We start from the raw sequence: 20163 nt of genomic DNA on the forward strand, positions 1-20163 counted from the left end.
ATGTAAGGTAGTTAACACAAAGGAGGACAGTTTGCAACTACAGATGGATTTGAGTAAATTGGAGAATTGGGCTGAAAAATGGCAAATGAGGTTTAACACAGATAAGTGTAAGGTTATGCACATGGGAAGGAGAAACAGATGCTACGATTACTTACTAAATGGGAAACTGCTGGGGAAATCAGACATGGAAAAAGACTTAGGCATCTTAGTGAATAAGAATCTAAATTGGAGTGCCCAGTGTCAGGCAGCAGCCACCAAAGCAAATAGGGTGATGGGATGCATTAGAAGAGGTCTGGGGGCACGAGATGAAAACATCATTCTCCCTCTGTACAAATCACTAGTCAGACCACACTTGGAGTATTGCGTGCAATTTTGGGCGCCGGTGCTGAAGAAAGACATTACTGAACTTGAAAGGGTTCAGAGGCGGGCTACTAAAATAATAAATGGAATGGGTGCATTACAATACACGGAAAGGTTATCAAAATTAGGTCTATTTACTCTAGAAAAGAGAAGACTTAGGGGAGACCTAATAAATATGTACAAATATATCAGAGGGCCATATAGAGATCTCTCCCATGATCTGTTTGTACCAAGGACTATGACAAGAACAAGGGGGCATTCTTTTCGATTGGAGGAAAGAAAATTCCTACATCAGCATAGAAGAGGGTTCTTCACGGTAAGAGCAGTGAGGCTCTGGAACTCTCTTCCTGAGGAAGTGGTGATGGCCAACTCACTGAATGAATTTAAGAGAGGAATGGATGCATTTCTTGTTAGCAAAAGTATAGAAGGTTATAAATAGCATAATCTTACAGGTAGATAGAAGAGCGACCTAGATTATTAGAGGAATGGGGGGGGGCTGCAATACCAAGACAGGTTATTAAACTTGGGGTTAGTTAGTTAGGAAAAACAAAGGCTTAGGGGGATCTAATCACAATGTATAAATATATGAGGGGACAGTACAGAGACCTTTCCAAAGATCTCTTTACACCTAGGCCTGCGACTGGAACACGGGGGCATCCGCTACGTCTTGAGGAAAGAATGTTTAATCATAATCACAGATGAGGATTCTTTACTGTACGAGCAGTGAGACTATGGAGCTCTCTGCCGTATGATGTTGTAATGAGGGATTCACTAGTAAAATTTAAGCAGAGCCTGAACGCATTTCTTGAAAAATATAATATTACCAGTTATGTATATTAGATTTTATGACAGGGTGTTGATCCAGGGAACTAGTCTGATTGCCGTATGTGGAGTCAGGAAGGAATTTTTTTCCCCATTGGAGCTTATTTGACACATTGGGTTTTTTTTGCCTTCCTCTGGATCAACATGTTAGGCTACGGGTTGAACTAGATAGACTTAGAGTCTCCCTTCAACCTTAAAAACTATAAGCACTATAAGCACTAATCATTAAATAAGTGCTGTCCCCACTGAGTGGCTTGATTGACAATTGTCCCTTTTCCAGCATGTCTCTTTAAGATGGAATCAATTTTAGGGGTTCTGGTGGCAATAACCAATTTCCTCACTTTTCCAATCAGATTTCCAGCATGTCCCTCTTGCAGACTATCTCTTATTGCCAGCTGCAGCGTGTGCACAACACAGCGTATGTGATGAATATGAAAGTGTTTTGAAGCAGCTTCAACAAGATCATCTAATTCTAAAGTATCATTTTGCTGTTCTTCTGTTGTAATATTTTCTTGTTCCTCAGTTACATGAACAGCACTGTGGCCTTCCATCTCACACATACTGAATTCTAAATTTTCTTCTAGCTGTTGTTCATTACTCTCATTCATCAGTTTAATTGCACTTATGTTTGAAGCATTGTCCGTTATTTTTCTAATCTGCTTTTGCTATTGAAAACATTATCTATGAGCTCAGAAACATTTCAGGTGATGTGGTTTTTAAAAAGCTGATCTGCTTTTGCAGCTGAAGAACGTATCCTCAAAAAACGCTGCAAAAACGCTGTGTGTGAATGTAGCCTTAGATCATGAATAGAACAGCCATTTATAGGACATTTCATAACTGTCGTAAATTCCTATGAAAAGATAATCAGCACATTCTGCATTGAACAGCTGCATCCAATTTATTATATATTTTCGGAGTCGGAGTTGGTCCATTTTATACCGACTCCCACTCCGACTCCGACTCCACCAAAATAAACACCGACTCTGACTTCACGACTCCGACTCCACAGCCCTGCTGGTCATTCCATGTTGGTATTTGACCCTTGTATGTGGTTGCATTCGGTCACTATGTCGTGTTAATATGTGGTCTGGTCACGATATGGTGGTATTTCTCTTTTGTATGTGGTTTTATTTGGTCACCATGTGGTTTAGTCACAGTGTGGCGGTATTTCTCCCTTGCATGTGGTATTATTCGGTCACTATGTGGTCTGGTCATAGTGTTGAACTATTTCTTCCTTTGTATGTGGTTGCATTCGGTCACTATGTGGTGGTAATATGTTGTCTGGTCATGGTGTGGCGGTATTTCCTTATTGTATGTGGTATTATTGGTCTTGGTATAGTGAATTGTGTTGTGTATGGAGGTCACTTTTTCTCTCTGATATCAATATGGGAAAGATTCTTTATTTCCAATAGAGATTAAATACTTGAATGTTTAACCCCTCCCTATCCTGTGATTTTTACACTGTAGCAAATATGAACTTACAGAGGTTGTCTGGTGAAAACAAGTAAACGCCTCTTCATTTTACTATATGGAGGACTATCTGAGGCCCATTATTCTCTTCTAAAGCCCCGTGCACATGTTGAGTATTTGGTCAGTATTTTACCTCAGTAGTTGTAGCCAAAACCAAGAGTGGAACAATCAGAGGAAAAGTATAATAGGAACACAGGCACCACTTCTGTATTTATCACCCACTCCAGGATTTGGATACAAATACTGATGTAACATACTGACAGTGTTTGGGGGCACTTTTGTTCCAATCATATTTTTTGGCTGCAATGAAAGGGGAATCTAGGGGCTTCAATAAGAGGAAAATTACTTGGTAAGGGCTGTAAAGTTGTGAAATATGCTCTTTTGTGTCCCAGCTGAATATTTTTAATTATTATTAATTGTTTGGGGGGTTTTTTGGGGGGTGCCCAATTAGAATTTCTGCTATGGGGCCCCCATGATTTCTATATACGCCCCTGGGTCAGAGGATTGTTGTCAGTGTACATCGTGAATTTTGCAGCTGCTTGGTAGTGCTTGAACCTTTCAGTCACTGCCCAGACCAGTTGAAAGAGCTGTAATTCTCGGGATTCCTCTCAGTAGGACGGAGCTTCCTGCTTGCATAGGCAATCACTCTTTCTTTGCCACTCTGTACTTGGGATAGTACAGCTCCCAATCCCACGTTACTGGCATCTGTGGACAGCACAAAGGGAAGGCGGTAATCAGGATACGCCAGAATCTCATCTCCTGTCAGGGCCAACTTCATCTGTATGAAGGAGTTTTCTTCTTCTTCACCCCATGTGAATAGTGGGCCAGGAATCTTGCCGTTCCTGGTCTGACCTACCAGGAGCTCCTGTAAGGGCACAGCCATCTTTGTGTACCCCTTCACGAACCTCCGGTAGTATCCCACCAGGCCCAGGAACTGGTGTACCTTCTTGACAGTAGTTGGCCTAGGCCAGTTTTTGATAGCTGTTATCTTTTCAGGGTCGGGGGCCACTCCCTCAGCGCTGACTACATGCCCCAGGTACTGGACCTTAGGCTTCAGTAGATGACATTTGGATGGCTTCAGCTTCATGCCATACTTCGCCAAGCCTTCAAATACCTCTGCTATGTGTTCCACATTTTCTTCGTAGGTTTTTGAATATACGATCACATCATCTAGGTATAGCAGTATGGTCTCGAAGTTGCGGTAGCCCAGGCAGCATTCCATTATCCTCTGGAACGTTCCTGGTGCATTGCACAGTCCAATCGGCATGTTGTTGAATTCACACAGGCCCATAGGAGTGGCGAAGGCAATCTTTTCCCTATCCTCTTCAGTAACAGAGGCCTGCCAGTAGCCACTGGTTAGATCTAGGGTAGAGAAATAGTTAGCAGCCTTCAGTGCAGCCAGCGACTCTTCAATACGGGGTAATGGATAGGCATCCTTATGAGAGATTTTGTTGATCTGCCTATAGTCCACGCACATCCTCATGGTGCCATCTTTCTTCTTAACCAGAACCAGTGGAGCTGCCCAGGGGCTACAACTGTCTCGGATGACTCCTGCCACCTTCATGTTCCTTAACATTTCTTTGACACATTGATAGTGTGTGGATGGTATAGGCCTGTATCTCTCTTTGATGGGTGGATGGTTGCCTGTGGGTATGTGATGTTGTACCCCTTTTATCTTCCCAAAGTCTAGTGGATGTTTGCTGAAGACCTGCTCATACTCTTGCACTACCCGATAGACTCCTTGTTTATGATGTGAGGGTTTAGAGTCAGTACCTACATGCAGTTCTTGGCACCAACCCTCTAATTGACCCTGGGGGTTGTCATGTTTTGTTTGCTCCCATGGGGTTGTGGGTCCTGCTGCCTGGATGGACTCTTCAGTGACAGTGAATAATTTGGCAAGGGTGGCATACCTGGGCAATTTGGTCTCCTCATCTCCATAGTTCAACACTCGCACGGACACTCTTCCCTTGCAGACATCCACTACCCCCCTACCTGTCAAAATAGTGCGCCAGTGCTCAGAATGCAGTGGTTCTACTACCGCCTGGTAGTCCTGTCCGCTAAGGCCTATGGCCGCCCGGCACCATATCATCAGGGGTATTACAAGAGGACCAGCATCTATGACCTTTACACTGCCAATTTTACAACCAGACAAATTTACCTGTTGTCTCTGCAGGAGGGCCCGGATCTCTAGTTGCAGAACCCTCTGCTGCCCAGCACCTGCAGTTTCAGCAATCTGTTGGAGCAAAAACAGCACTTCTCCTAAACAGTTTTCAATGACATTTGTCCCCAGAATCATTTTAGGGTTTTTATGACTAGCATCATTTTCTACAACAATCAGTCCTTGTTTTGCTAACTCTACCCATCCCACCTTTATGGTCACCTCTTTAAACCTGATCTAACTCACTGGTGAACTGTTGAAAGCATAGATGGTAAGGCCTGCATGGGGCCGGATGAGGTCAGCATCTGACCAAAACCTTAGACAGTGTGTACGGGGTGGTTGTTACTTGCGAGCCAGTGTCCAACAGGGCAGAGGTAGGGATCCCATCCAAGGTAATGGAGATTATGGGACGCCCACCGACATACCGGTCTCGCCAGTCAACGGGGCCTTGTTGTCCTATTTCTAGGGATTGGCCCTTGGCCCCTGGGGTTGCCAGTTTAAAGGACACCTTCTGGCAAGATGGCCGACTTGTTGGCCACCGGCTGTCCAGATGCACTGTAGCGGTCGCTGCTCCTCCCTCGCAGTGATGGGGTCCTCCTTCCTCGCATCCAGGTGACATCCTCAAGACAATCAGCTAGCTGGATCTTCTCCGCCGGCTTGATCTCTGGCTGGAGTTGCATCACCTCTAAGATTCTGGCCACATCCTTGCTCAGCTGCTGCACTTGAGAATGCAAATCACTAGAAACACATGAGGACGCTACCTGAGGTACAGTTTTTGCCACAGTTGGAGAAGGGGGATCCGCTCGCAGAGGGGAGGTGCTGGCTTGCAAGGAGTGTGGGTTAGAGTCAATGATCTCAGGGGGCTGCAAGGCTTTGATGGTGACTCGCCCACCCCAGGGCTATGGGACACCCAGTGCCAGGCCGGATTAGTCCAGGGGTCGTCAGTGGTGGCGGGGCCTGACTCCGTGACCCTGGCGGGAGTCAATTAATATGGCTTCAGTGGGGGTGCTTAAAGTTTATAATATTCGTGACGCCACCTGTGGTTTGCGGCTATTAAGCCGCCGCTGCTGTATGGGGCCTCCGGGGCTGGTGGAATGGCAGCTTAGATGGTCCTGCTCCCCACAGGTGGAGCGGTGCCCCGGGGCACAGTTGGTGCTTGTAAGTGTTGATGTAGTGCTGGCGGAATAACTGAGGCAACTCCAGAGGGTGCAATTTCAAGGTGTTTACTCACAGTTCCTGGTAGGTGTATTGGGGGGTGCTACTGCTATGGACAATAAGAAACACGCTGCCACTTTAAGAGACAGAAACCTCCCCGTGTTGAGGGATAATGGAATGTTCTGCTCCCCCTGCAGAAAGTGTGCTAATGGACAGCTCTAGTGTAAGAAGAGAAGTGTGAGTTTCTGTTTTGCTTTTAGAAGCGTGTGAAGGAACACACAGCCGGTGTGTCTCGGAGGATTGGAGTTTTTCTTCTGAATCGAGAGAGAGACTTGCAGATAACAGGGAACAAGCGAGGAATCTGAAGCAAGAAGAAGATTTTGATCTCCTTAACCCGGCCCAGGAGAAGTGCGCACCTTCAGATGAGACTGCTGTTGGGGGCCCCCGGGACTGGATCCACGTCCCCAGCATCACTGTGAGTTGAATATTGTGCACATACTAGGGGCTACAGTACGCTTCAGTAGGTAGAACACGGCATCCGTGTGGCCCGTTTAGCAGAGGCCAGAGAGGTTACGTGTAGAGTAGCATTGTACCTTATTGTTTTTGTGTTTCTTGAACCTGTAATAGTTGGAGCACCGTGCTATTGAGCGGACCAGCTAGAGAATACAAAAGTGTTGTTAAATCACGTTTTGCCACTGTATACCCCGTGCCTGAACCTGCCTTCTCCACATCTTTCCCCGCCTGTTAATAAATACACCCTTGTTGTTCGCACCTCGTCTTGTGTACTGTAACCTACTCTGCACTGCGGTGGTCCTCTCGGCCATCGCTTCAAGTGGCGCTGCGAGCAGGGTACGGTCACCAAGATGGAGGCAGCAGACAGCAATTGCGGGGATGCTAATGTTAATGGGGGTGCTGTGGGCACTGGTGGAACCCTTGCAAGGACACTTCCAATGGGCACCATATTTAGCGTGCTACCAAAATTCGATGGCAATAACATGGCACTGTGCGACTGCAGAGCACCCTGAAAGTGTATAACATTGGCCCAGAGCTTGAGGTGGACATTGCTTTGACTGCCCTAGAGGGAGAAGCCCATAGAAACGTCTGTCTACAATCAGAACCCACCCGTAGTACCCTGAAAGAGTTAGTTGGATTCTTGGAAGAGATCTATGGCGAGACTGCTAGCGCGGGACATCTTCGCGCCAAATTTTTTTCGAGGCTGCAGCGGGAAGAAGAAGGGATCTCTCAGTATGCAACAGCACTACAAGAAGTGTTAGCGGAGGTCCAGAGAAAGGAGTCAGATGGACTCGGCGGCATAGGCTCTACCGACCGGATACTCCGGGAACAGTTTATTCTGGGATTGCATAGCGTATCCTTGCAGCAAGCCCTGGCAGAACGGGTCCGAGCGAATCCGGCTCTTACTTTTCGTCAAATCCTAGCAGAAGCAGTAGCCCGAAGTAAAGAAGAAAGTTACGCATCTGGAGTGGTGCGCGTCCAAACCGCCACCTCCAGAGTGGACCCAAACTGCCAGGTGGGACTGGTCCAGGTGGTGCAAGATTTACAGAATTCCGTTCTCAACGTACAGGAGAAGCTGACCCAGATGGAGCGAAGAATGAGGGACTTGTCTGGTGAACATCCCTACCCAGATGCATCCTCCTCCTTCCAACCTGGCCCATCATACTCACGAAATAATTCCTCGGCTCTACCAATGGGGGACTGGAGGCTGCAGACTTCCTCTCGTCAGCCACCAGAGGCACGAGGTATTCCCCAGCGAGGAGAAGACATCCACTGCTGGGGATGTGGAGGTCGGGGGCATATTGCCAGGGGATGCCGGAATAACACTCAAAGCCAACGGAAGCCATCGTTAAACTACCAACCCCCGCAGTAGTGCGGCACTCTGCGGGGGAGGCGAGAAGGGAGGCCGTTCCATATCATAACGAACATTTGATCGCTGGTTGTCCCATCCTACGTGCTGAATTCGAGAGTGTCCCAGTGAATTGCTTGATAGATACTGGGTCACAAGTGACGACGATGCCAGAAGCATATTTCAATCAACATTTCCAGACACTGGCCAGGCCAGAGAAAGAGACCCTGATCCGGGTGATTGCTGCTAATCAACAACCGATCCCGGTCACAGGAGTTGTGTGGATGAATGTTCGAATCTGTGGGCAAGAAGTGGGGAAAAAAGGGATCCTACTAGTCCCCGAGCCCATCAACGAAGATGTACCTGTAATATTGGGGATGAATGTTCTACGTGAATTAGATCAGATTATGTTCACCAAACGGGGACCCGGATACTGGAAGCAAGCTACTACACATAAGCCTACACAGGAAGCACTTCAACGGCTGATCCGCGTCTGTGGGACGCAGAAGAGTGTGCCATCTCATCAGACGGTAGGGGTCATCAGGGCTCCTGGGAAGGAACTTATAATCTTGCCTCCCGGCCGAGAAAGTATATTACACCTCCCAGTGGGAACCTATCGCAGTCTCGATGGGATAGAAGTGATTGTTCAGCCTGTAGCAACCGGAAGAGTGGACCAAGAAGTTATGATAGCTCGTACGGTAGCTGTGGTCCAACAAGGACGCGTCCCTATCAGAGCCTTGAATGTGGGCCCCGGTGAGGCCACCTTGCCCCGAGGGACGGATCTGGCCCTGGTGTACGTACATAAAGGCGAGGTAATGAGTCATAAAGAGATATCCTTATCGCCGATAGAAGGTGTGGGGTGGACCCTAGCAGTCTCTGCGAGGGCCAAAGAGATGCCATCCCCAGAGTGGAGTGGAAAGGCCATCCTCGATCAGATGGAAGTGGATGTGAATTCGCTGGGCCCTGAGCGTGTGCAAGCAGTAGAAGCTATGCTGTGGGAGAACCAAGCCGCATTCGCTCGCCACGCTGAAGATTTCGGCTGCACTGAAGCCATCATGCATGAGATACCGACCGGGGAAGCTCGCCCGATTCGAGAATGGTACCGACAGATCCCTCCCAAGATGTACCAAGAGGTAAAGACGTTACTGAAGCAGATGCTGGATTCAGGAATAGTGCAGGGCAGCCAGAGCCCTTGGGCGGCCCCGGTGGTACTCGTCAAGAAAAAGGATGGAACCATCCGGTTCTGTGTAGACTACAGAAAACTCAACGCTTGTACCGTTCTCGACTCGTACCCATTACCACGAATCAAAGAATCCTTGACGGCCTTGGGGAAGGCCAAGTACTTCTCCACCTTGGATTTAGCAAGCGGGTACTGGCAAGTACCTGTGGCGGAAAAAGACAAAGCCAAGACCGCGTTCATCCTCCCGATGGGATTGTTTGAGTTTAACCGGATGCCCTTCGGACTCTCCAATGCTCCGGGCACGTTTCAGCGGCTGATGGAAAAGTGCTTGGGAGACCTAAATTTTGAGGCGACCCTGATCTATCTGGATGACATCATCGTGTTCTCGGCCACGTTCAAAGAACACCTTGACCGGCTTGGACAGGTACTCGGGAGACTGCAGGCTCATAACCTGAAGGTGAAGCCGAAAAAATGCCACCTCTTCAAGAGAGAGATCGAGTACCTGGGCCACACAGTGTCACAAGATGGAGTCCTACCCTCCGCAGAAAAGGTGGCGGCCATTCAGAAGTGGCCAGTCCCTCGAACGGTGAGGGAACTCAAGGCATTTCTTGGACTTGCCGAGTATTACCGCCGGTTCGTCAAAGACTTCGCAAAGGTGGCGGGTCCATTGAACGAGCTGCTGAGGGGGACCGCCGGAGTGTCGAAGAACCAGGGCATCTCGTGGGCTCAAAGACAAGATGAGGCTTTTCAGGCTTTGAAGAATGCCCTTACTTCAGCCACGATCCTGGCCTATGCGGACTTCGACCAACCATTCCTGCTGTACACAGATGGTAGCCTTCATGGACTCGGTGCCGTATTGTCTCAGATGCAAAATGGACATGAGAGAGTCATTGGCTACGCCAGTAGGTCCCTGCGGGACAGCGAAAGAAACCCCCACATTTACAGCTCCTTTCGACTAGAGCTCCTGGCCCTAGTGTGGGCCATGACAGAGAAATTTGCTGGCTTCCTGACAGGAACCAAGATCCAGGTCCGGACAGACAATAATCCTCTGGCCCACCTTGAGAATACCAAATTGGGAGCCTTGGAACAACGGTGGGTGGCTCGCCTTGCAAAGTTTGACTTTACCATCTGTTATCGCCCTGCTACCGAAAACGCAAATGCGGATGGGCTGTCAAGAGTGACGGTGGAGACCCCAGTGGGGGATCTCGATGAACGATTAGAGGAGGAAGAAACGCCAGACTTTAGCAAGTTTGGGCCCTCGGTGGTTGCGTCCCAGTTGAGTAGGCAGGCTTGCACACTGCCCCGGTCCCTGGGGAGAACCAATGAAGAATGGGGACGTGCTCAAGATGCAGACGAAGGGCTGCAACAGATGAAACACTGGGTAACTGAGAAGCAGAAGCCAGACAAACAAGAAAGGGCTAACCTGGACGCCGAGATGAAGAGTGTCACACAACAGTGGGATAGACTGGAAGTTCGAGGATCAGTGTTATATCGTAAGAGACAACAGCCAAAAGATATAGAAGCAAGATGGCAGGTGGTTATCCCTGGAAAAATGGCTCAAGAGGTAGCTAAGGAAGCTCACGAGTTTGGCGCTCACTTTGGACCTGCAAAGACCTACCAATGGTTACAGCAGTACGTGTACTGCCCCAGGTTGGAGTCTGTGGTGGAAGAGGTTTGCCGGCAATGTCGAGTATGCGACCTCGTTAAAAGCACCGAACAAAGGGCACCCGTTCAGACCATACAGACCAAAGAACCGCTAGAACTGTTGATGATTGATTATCTCCTCGTGGGACACTCCACTTGGGGACTACAATACTGTTTGGTTATGACCGACCATTTCTCCAAGTTCGCTGTAGTCACCCCGACTAGAGATCAGACTGCTGAGTCGGCGGCACGGGCCATCTGCCAAGACTTCATCCGGGTGTATGGATGCCCGAAGCGGATCCACTCCGATCAAGGTGCATGTTTTCAAGGCAAGGTGATGGAGGAATTATGTCGTATGTATGACATCGAGCGATCTCGGACTACACCTTACCATCCCCAAGGCAATGGAGCATGTGAACGCTTCAACCGAACTCTACTTCAAATGCTGAGAACATTAGAGGAAGATAAGAAGGCATGTTGGCCGGATTACCTGGCAGAACTGGTCTGGGCCTACAATAACCGAGTTCACTCCACTACAGGTTACACCCCATATCTACTGCTGTTTGGAAGAATTTGGAGCAGCCAGAGGATTTCATGGAACGAACTGTCACTTTGTGGGTGAAAGAACATCGACAACGATTACAGACGATACGTCGGTTGGCTTGTCAACAGCTACAGAAGAAAGAACATATGAGCCCTAAACCGATTCAAGAGATACCGCTTCAACCTGGAGATCGAGTGTTAGTCAGAGAGAAACGCCCCAAGGGTATACTGAGTGAAAGATGGGAAGTTCAACCCTACAGAGTAATCGAACGGGTGTATGCTGACGGCCCGGTCTACAAGGTGCAAATTGAGAATGGGGCGTCCGGCCCTAGAGTACTACACAGAAATATGTAGCGACCATGCCGGTCTGAAGCTCTTTCTACGCTAAGATCTCCTGCAGTCTCTGCCCCACTCCCTGAACATACGTCATCTGTGTGTGAAGTCGATGATGACTGGCGGACAGCCCCTGATGCAGGGGGGGATCCTCAGCCTTCCGGAAACGGAGATCCCATGGATGAGCCACTACCGCCACGGGAAGAAGAGACCAGCCAAGATTCCACTGCAGCTCCCACAGCAAGTGTTCCGCCGGAAGCTAGTCAAGCCGGGCCTGATAGTCAAGATCTTAGAAGATCTCAGAGATCTACTGCAGGTGTTCCACCAATCCGATATGTTGAACAATGTACTAGGTCTGCTGTACTGCCATTGTTGTCTCCTCTACAGGTTTGAACCTTCCTTCAAAACACAGTGGGCTCGAAGCTGTGATGGCCGAGGACGACCATCATTAAGTGGGGAGGCATATTGGGGGGTGCTACTGCTATGGACTATAAGAAACACGCTGCCACTTTAAGAGACAGAAACCTCCCCGTGTTGAGGTGTAATGCAATGTTCTGCTCCCCCTGCAGAAAGTGTGCTAATGGACAGCTCTAGTGTAAGAAGAGAAGTGTGAGTTTCTGTTTTGCTTTTAGAAGCGTGTGAAGGAACACACAGCCGGTGTGTCTCGGAGGATTGGAGTTTTTCTTCTGAATCGAGAGAGAGACTTGCAGATAACAGGGAACAAGTGAGGAATCTGAAGCAAGAAGAAGATTTTGATCTCCTTAACCCGGCCCAGGAGAAGTGCGCACCTTCAGATGAGACTGCTGTTGGGGGCCCCCGGGACTGGATCCACGTCCCCAGCATCACTGTGAGTTGAATATTGTGCACATACTAGGGGCTAAAGTAGGCTTCAGTAGGTAGAACACGGCATCCGTGTGGCCCGTTTAGCAGAGGCCAGAGAGGTTACGTGTAGAGTAGCATTGTACCTTATTGTTTTTGTGTTTCTTGAACCTGTAATAGTTGGAGCACCGTGCTATTGAGCGGACCAGCTAGAGAATACAAACGTGTTGTTAAATCACGTTTTGCCACTGTATACCCCGTGCCTGAACCTGCCTTCTCCACATCTGTCCCCGCCTGTTAATAAATACACCCTTGTTGTTCGCACCTCGTCTTGTGTACTGTAACCTACTCTGCACTGCGGTGGTCCTCTCGGCCATCGCTTCAGGTGCACACTGGTGCCTCTGGACTGCTGAGACCCACTCAAATAGAGATAGCTCCGGCACACTGATAAAAGGAATACGGGAACAAAATGCTTTGATGCTTCAAAATATTTATTAGTGCATATATCAAAAAAAGGTTCTGGACCAATCCAACGTTTCGACCGTACACTCGGTCTTTCTCGAGGAAAGGTTATCTGATGTAACAGTAAAGGAACAAAAGAGAAAATACAATAAACATGTGTATAATAAATTAAAATTTACAAATTCCATATATAATGGAAGAATGAAATGTCCATAATTTTTTATGCACAAAGTGTAACATGAATGGTTTGAGAAGCATAAAAATAACATCCTCCCCAAGAAAACATACATATCATGTGATACATGAGAAAAAGTCATAATAGCAAAACATACACCCACCTAAGGGGAAATAGTGGTAAATGACTGGATGTCGTCGATTGGATATTAGAGTGGGTTAGCAAAATTGAAGAACCTGAAATGACGTTCAGGGAAACAAAGATCAATATGCTTTTAGTGTCATATGTGTGACATGACCACTGAGGAAGGATTCTCCGGTCGTGATGGTTAGTATACCCAACTTAACCTAAAAATAACACACCGACTGCATGCGACTTGGTTAAACAAATTGGCCACAGCAGCCTTTATTACCTATTATTAACATACTAACACAAGGGGGCGCCGTCCAACGGGCGACCCCAAACACACAATAATAGGTAACACATAATAAACAAAACATGAAAACCTTATATAGGCCCGATCCAGAAACCAATTCCTACGGCAATATCCCTGGCCGCAACACTCCGACCCAGAGATGAGGTATTAATCACCCCACGGATTAATACCCCCAAACTTTGCAGAACCCCGTGCCTGCAATTTACCGGAAGCCGGAGACACCATACCCAGACAGTGCCTCTTGGTCCAGCTACCAATCCCTTACAACCGCTTCTGGACCAGACCTACCCCCGCTGCTGCGACAAACATACATCCCTTTCAACATTCTTTTTTTTTTTTTTTTTTTTTTTTAATATTACTTTTCCCTTTTTTTTTTTTTTGAACATAGCTACTAAAAAACAAAACGAATTCACAAACCACAAAGGGAGGGTGGGCGGGAATCTGTCGCCGTCCGGAGTCAAAAAAGGGGAGGTAAGACCCCTCCCCATTACTTATATACTTCTCCCCCCCTCCCCTATAGGGACCCTCTTCCACAAATCCCCTTATATCCTCCCATAATGTCCTATTTCAACTTTATTAACCCCCTCACTCCCTTCCTTCCCTCTGGTCATGTCGCCCCTCCCCCCTATGGGGTCCATGGCTTTCTTGACCACTGAGGAAGGATTCTCCGGTCGTGATGGTTAGTATACCCAACTTAACCTAAAATAACACACCGACTGCATGCGACTTGGTTAAACAAATTGGCCACAGCAGCCTTTATTACCTATTATTAACATACTAACACAAGGGGGCGCCGTCCAACGGGCGACCCCAAACACACAATAATAGGTAACACATAATAAACAAAACATGAAAACCTTATGTAGGCCCGATCCAGAAACCAATTCCTACGCCAATATCCCTGGCCGCAACACTCCGACCCAGAGATGAGGTATTAATCACCCCACGGATTAATACCCCCAAACTTTGCAGAACCCCATGCCTGCAATTTACCGGAAACCGGAGACACCATACCCAGACAGTGCCTCTCGGTCCAGCTACCAATCCCTTACAACCGCTTCTGGACCAGACCTACCCCCGCCACAGGACAGGACACGTGACACCTTACGTGGCCTGGACCCGCCACACACCCAAGTGTTGCTCCACACCATCCCGCAAACCCAGGGCCCATAAATCAGAACCAATGTCATTAAGATGAACCCCATCACTCCTCCGAAACTGCCACTTCGGCGATTCCAGGTCCACATGCCTCACCACCACACCGCCGTTTCTCCGCACGAAACGCGCAACCACCCTGTTCACTTGTGCCCGGGCGCGATTAATCTTCTCAACCGACCGAGCCCCCCTCCACCATAATCTGGCCACAATATCCGACCACACCACTATCAAGCCCGGATACCTTGCCCATAAACGCAATAGGTCGATCTTAATGTCCCTAATCAGATCGCAGGATGCCCGTGAACCCAGGTCATTCCCCCCCACATGTAAAACCAACACGTTCGGAGGTCTGTCCATCCTGCAATAATATTCAAATTCCGGCACGACCCTGCTCCATTCCATGCCACGCACTCCAATCCACTTGACCGATGCCAGCGATCTGTCCACACCCAACTGCCGACCGTGCGGGCGAGCGTCGGCCCGACGGGCCCCCCAGAAAACGAACGAGTGCCCCAGGATCCAGATCAGACACACTCCTACAATAAATGAAACAATTTTAACAAACAACACCAGCATTCCGGATTGCAACAAAGAACAACAAAACCCAACGGCAGAACTAACAAAACTCTAACCAGAGCCCTCAACGAGATAATAACTGTGGGCGCACATAACCACGAAAACGAGAGGACTCCCACCGACCAATCCCTCTCACCATGTCATCTCCAAGGACCCAACGAGAAGCCTCGGTAGCCGCCCCAATCCTGAACGAATGGGACCCGTAATCCTCTGGGCGCTCACCCGCCCAGTGCAGGCAACTCCTTAGCGCTGCCACAAACTGGTAACGAGACAACCAAGCCCCGTCCTCGTGACGTAGCAGCGGGCCCGGAAGACCGCCCCGCAGACCACAAAACTTACTCACCACCTGCACCGGGCACAAGCCATCCCCTTGCACCGCATACAACACTACTAACCTGCCTCGACCCATCTGGTCCGTCTTGGACCGCCGAAGCCGACACTCCATTCTCTGTCCCACTACCGACACATCCTCAAATAGCAAACCACCCCCACTAACCCTTGACGGGCTCACCAATTCTCCTATCCGAAAAGCCCCGAAAAAAGCTAACACAAAAGCAGTTTCAAACAACACCGTCTCATACGCTGAGACACAAATTCCCTGCAAACCATCCACCAAACGCCGTAACAAGTCCAACGAAATGGGCCGCCTAGTGTCCCGCACCTTCACCCCTTTCCGAAAACCTTTCAATGCCTGCCTTACCCGGAAGTCCCGTGAAACGTCCTGCTCCCCCCTAACCTTTAACCAAAAGGCCACGGCCGCCACCCTAAGCGCCACAGCCGATGCTGACCTCCCAGCCCTAAAATCCTCACTCACCAATGCCAAGAGCGCCAATAAATAATCCACTCGCCCGTTACCAAACATCTCACCCAGCACTGCCTGCCACTCAACCCACACTTTAGCATAACGGCACCAAGTCACCTCGGTCACCGAATTCCTAATCAAACCCGCAATCACTACCTCACCAGGCTCCACAATTCCTCTGGGCACACCGCTCCGATCTCGTCTGCCCCCGGCAGTAACTCCCGAAACCTGTGGAACTGAAAACGAGATAAAGCATCAGCCACCCCGTTAGCAACCCCCGGCACATGTTTTGCAACCACATGAATATTCCACAGCAAACACTTGAGCACCAAATGCCGCAGATATGCCACTACCGGTCCAGATTTCGCTGACAAGCTGTTTATTGCATGTACAACTGCCTGATTATCGCAATGAAAGCACACTTTACGTCCCGAAAATTGCGACCCCCACAACTCCACCGCCACCACGATTGGAAACAACTCGAGCAGGGCCAGATTTTTTACCAGGCCACCCTGTCGCCAATCCTCGGGCCACCTTCCCACACACCAATGACCCTGAAAAATGGCGCCGAAACCCGCCGACCCGGCCGCATTCGTATACAGTTCTAGAGTATCATTGGGCACCACCTTCTTCAACCACAAAGTGCGGCCGTTAAAATGCCGCAAGAAGACGTCCCAAACCAACAAATCTTCCTTGATCTCCCGCGTGACCCGCACAAAATGCGCCGAGGACCGTACGCCTGCCGTAGCTGTCGCCAACCTCCTGGCGAAAACACGCCCCATCGGCATAATCCTGCATGCAAAATTCAGCTTTCCAAGCAAAGACTGTACCACCTTAAGCCGCACTTTTTTTGCTGCCAGCATTGCTGCAACCGCACTCCGCAAATCCACAATCTTGTCCTCTGGCAACCTACATTCCATGGCCAGCGAGTCGATTTCAATCCCCAGGAACCGCATAACCGGCGCCGGCCCCTCCGTTTTTTCCTGCGCCAAAGGGATCCCGAAACGATCCGCCACTCTCTGCAAGGCGAACAACAAACCAGCGCAAACCATGGAACCCGCCGGACCAACACACAGAAAATCATCCAAATAATGAATAATGGATGACAAGCCGGACACGTCCCGCACCACCCACTCAACAAAGGAGCTAAAAGCCTCAAAATATGAACAAGAAATCGAACAGCCCATGGGCAAACAACGATCAACATAAAACTTCCCGTTCCACCAGCAACTCAGAAGGTGCTGACTCTCCGGAAGCACCGGCAACAAACGAAACGCCGATTCTACATCCGCCTTTGCCATCAATGCACCGCATCCTGCCGCCCGTACCAAGTCCAGCGCTTTGTCAAACGAGACGTAGTACACCGCCGACAATTCCGGCGCACTGCCGTCATTCACAGACGACCCCTCCGGAAATGAAAGATGATGAATGAGCCGAAATTTATTCGGCTCCTTCTTTGGCACCACCCCCAGCGGAGACACCACCAAATTACTGCACGGAGGGCTCTCAAATGGGCCCCCCATCCTGCCCAGCTCAACCTCTTTACCCAACTTCTCACCCACAACCATAGGGTGGTCCCTTGCCGACCGTAAGTTACGACAAACCGGATGAGGCAATGCCTCAACCGCTGACGGAATCTGAAAACCGTACAAAAAAACAAACCGCAAAAGCAATGCCGCTGCCCCGTCCGGATACCTACTTAAAAACGGCGCCATCGCCTCTATTTTCACCGGCGTCCTCCCTTTTACCAGACCCGTCCCCGGCCTTGCCTCTCCCTTTCTTAAAACATTTGGACAAACTATGTCCCCCCCCCCCGCAGCCGGAGCACTCATGCTTGAACCTACACGCTGCACCAAATTTGCACTGGCCTTCGTTAAATTGCCAGCACAATCCCTTTTCTGGATACCCGAGGGCCCGGCTCCCATTCCCCTGGCGCCCCCACGAAAGGGCTGGCTCGGGGCCGCCATTAAACGCATCCATAAGGAAATGTCCTTATGGTCCCACCGCATGCCGGGCCGCAACGCCTTCTGCTGCCTAAACTGCTCATCATACCGCAGCCATGCCAAGCCCCCATACGTGCGATATGCCTCCCCGATTGCATCCATATAGCCAAACAGAGCCGAGCAATGCTCCGACTCCTTTTCCCCTATCACGTTGGCCAAAATTGCGAACGCCTGCAACCAATTGGAAAAGGAACGAGGAATGAGCCTATAACGGCGTTTTTCTTCCTCCTCCTTTTCCTTCTTGGAATCGCTCGGCTTCACCTTGTCTAGGTTAAATTTCTCCAGGGGTAGTAGGGAAAATATCTCCACATACTCCCCTTTCCAAATTTTTTCCCTCACCTCTTTTTTGAGGTGCGCCCCTAGCAGTCCCTCAAAGCACACATACACCTCGCTCTTCGCCTTGTCATCCAGCCGCACCACCTCATCCTCATTTTCCTTCTCCTTTTCTCCCGTTTTGTCGCCCACAGACTCCACTACTCCGCTAACTGCACCCGCCCCCACCGGCGCCTTCTCGCTGTTGGCCGCTGCTGCGCCATCCGCCGCTGACCCCGTCCAGGCCGCCGCCGTCGGCGCTCGCGCTAAACCCTGCAAAAACCCCAGCAACTGACTAAGCAGAGCTGACCCCTCTGGCGCTGCCGTGCCCGCAGCCACCTCCTCAACACCAGCACCCCGCGCCGCAAGCAATGCCGAATCCACGGCTAGCTCACCCGACCGCGACGCAGAGATGGAAATCGGTACTGTGACGTCCTCTGCCATCTGCTCCTCTGGTTCGTCCCCCGACCTGAGGGCTCTGTCTTCTTCCTCGCTGTAGTCATCCTCCACTGTCCCAGCTCCGGAGGAACAGCCGATGCGTCCCCTCCACCACGGCCGCCCTCCTGGGCCGCCACGTGGGCACTGGCAGAGGGCGTCCTCTGCTTTCTGTGCGGCGACAGCCCACAAGACCATCCTGTACCCTGGGCCACCGCCGACCGCGTCCTCTTCCTGGAGAAGCCGCTCCCCGGGCTTGGGGGACTCACCACCGTCATTTCCTGCCCTCCAGGGCCTCCGACAGGGACCTGCCGCTGGGTCCTCCCCCGCCCGAGGGAGACCGCGGCCGCCGGATGCAGTGCTGCTGACCTGAGGGACTTGGCAGTCGCAGCAGGGCTCCCACCGTCCCTCCTTCTCTCCGCAGCCTCGCAGGTATCCGGGTGGCACCTGCCCACACCGGTCCCCCTGCTGGCTGCCTGCGTCCGGCCCCCCCACCGTCCTCGGGGGGTACAGCTGGCCTCTATCATCCGCTGGGCCCGCACCTGTGTAGGAGCAGCCGCCGGGACGTGCCCCACCGCCGGGGGCCCGGCATCCAGCGCAGGCCCCAGGCCGGACACGCCCCCTCTCCATGCCTCCGATCCATGCCGGGCACGGCCCGGATCCCGGGCTGCCGCTGGCCTGCCAAATCTATCCCGAGGCCTGGGACCGGAAGTAGGCCCCAGGCCGGGCCCGCCTCCATCCAGGCCACCGCTGGCCTCATTCCATCGCCGGGCTCGCTCCCGGCCGGGAGACGCCGCTGGGCTCTGCACTCCAGCCCGAGGCCTGACATCGGAAGAAGGCCCCGGGCTGGCCACGCCCCTTTCTCGGCCGCCTCGGCCTCGCCGGAGATTACTCCCGGCGGCCGGGGCAGACGCTGGGAGCTGCTGCCGCCCGCCCCTCCGCGGAGGGTCCCGAGGGGGGCTCTCGCTGGGCCTCCTCGCCCCCCCCTGCGCCCGGAGAGTACCTGAGCGGGGGCCTCGAACGCCGCCCGCGGCTAGAGGGGGAGCGAGGGGCAGGTGCCGACGGGGAAACCCAGGCAGCCCTGACGTGGGACTGCACTGCCTGGGCCCCGTGCACCGCCATCGCCGCTCTGATCAGCCTATTCAGCTCCTGGAGGTCCGCCATGCTGGTTCCTTGGTCCTGGTCCTGGGTCTCCAATCTGTCGCCGTCCGGAGTCAAAAAAGGGGAGGTAAGACCCCTCCCCATTACTTATATACTTCCCCCCCCTCCCCTATAGGGACCCTCTTCCACCAATCCCCTTATATCCTCCCATAATGCCCTATTTCAACTTTATTAACCCCCTCACTCCCTTCCTTCCCTCTGGTCATGTGCCCCTCCCCCCTATGGGGTCCATGGCTTTCTAAACGGTATGCAAGAATGTTTATTCAGAGACTATACACAAAATAGAACCTAGGAGTAC

Source organism: Anomaloglossus baeobatrachus, chromosome 1 (genome assembly GCF_048569485.1).
Source record: "Anomaloglossus baeobatrachus isolate aAnoBae1 chromosome 1, aAnoBae1.hap1, whole genome shotgun sequence".
Lineage (NCBI taxonomy): Eukaryota > Metazoa > Chordata > Amphibia > Anura > Aromobatidae > Anomaloglossus > Anomaloglossus baeobatrachus.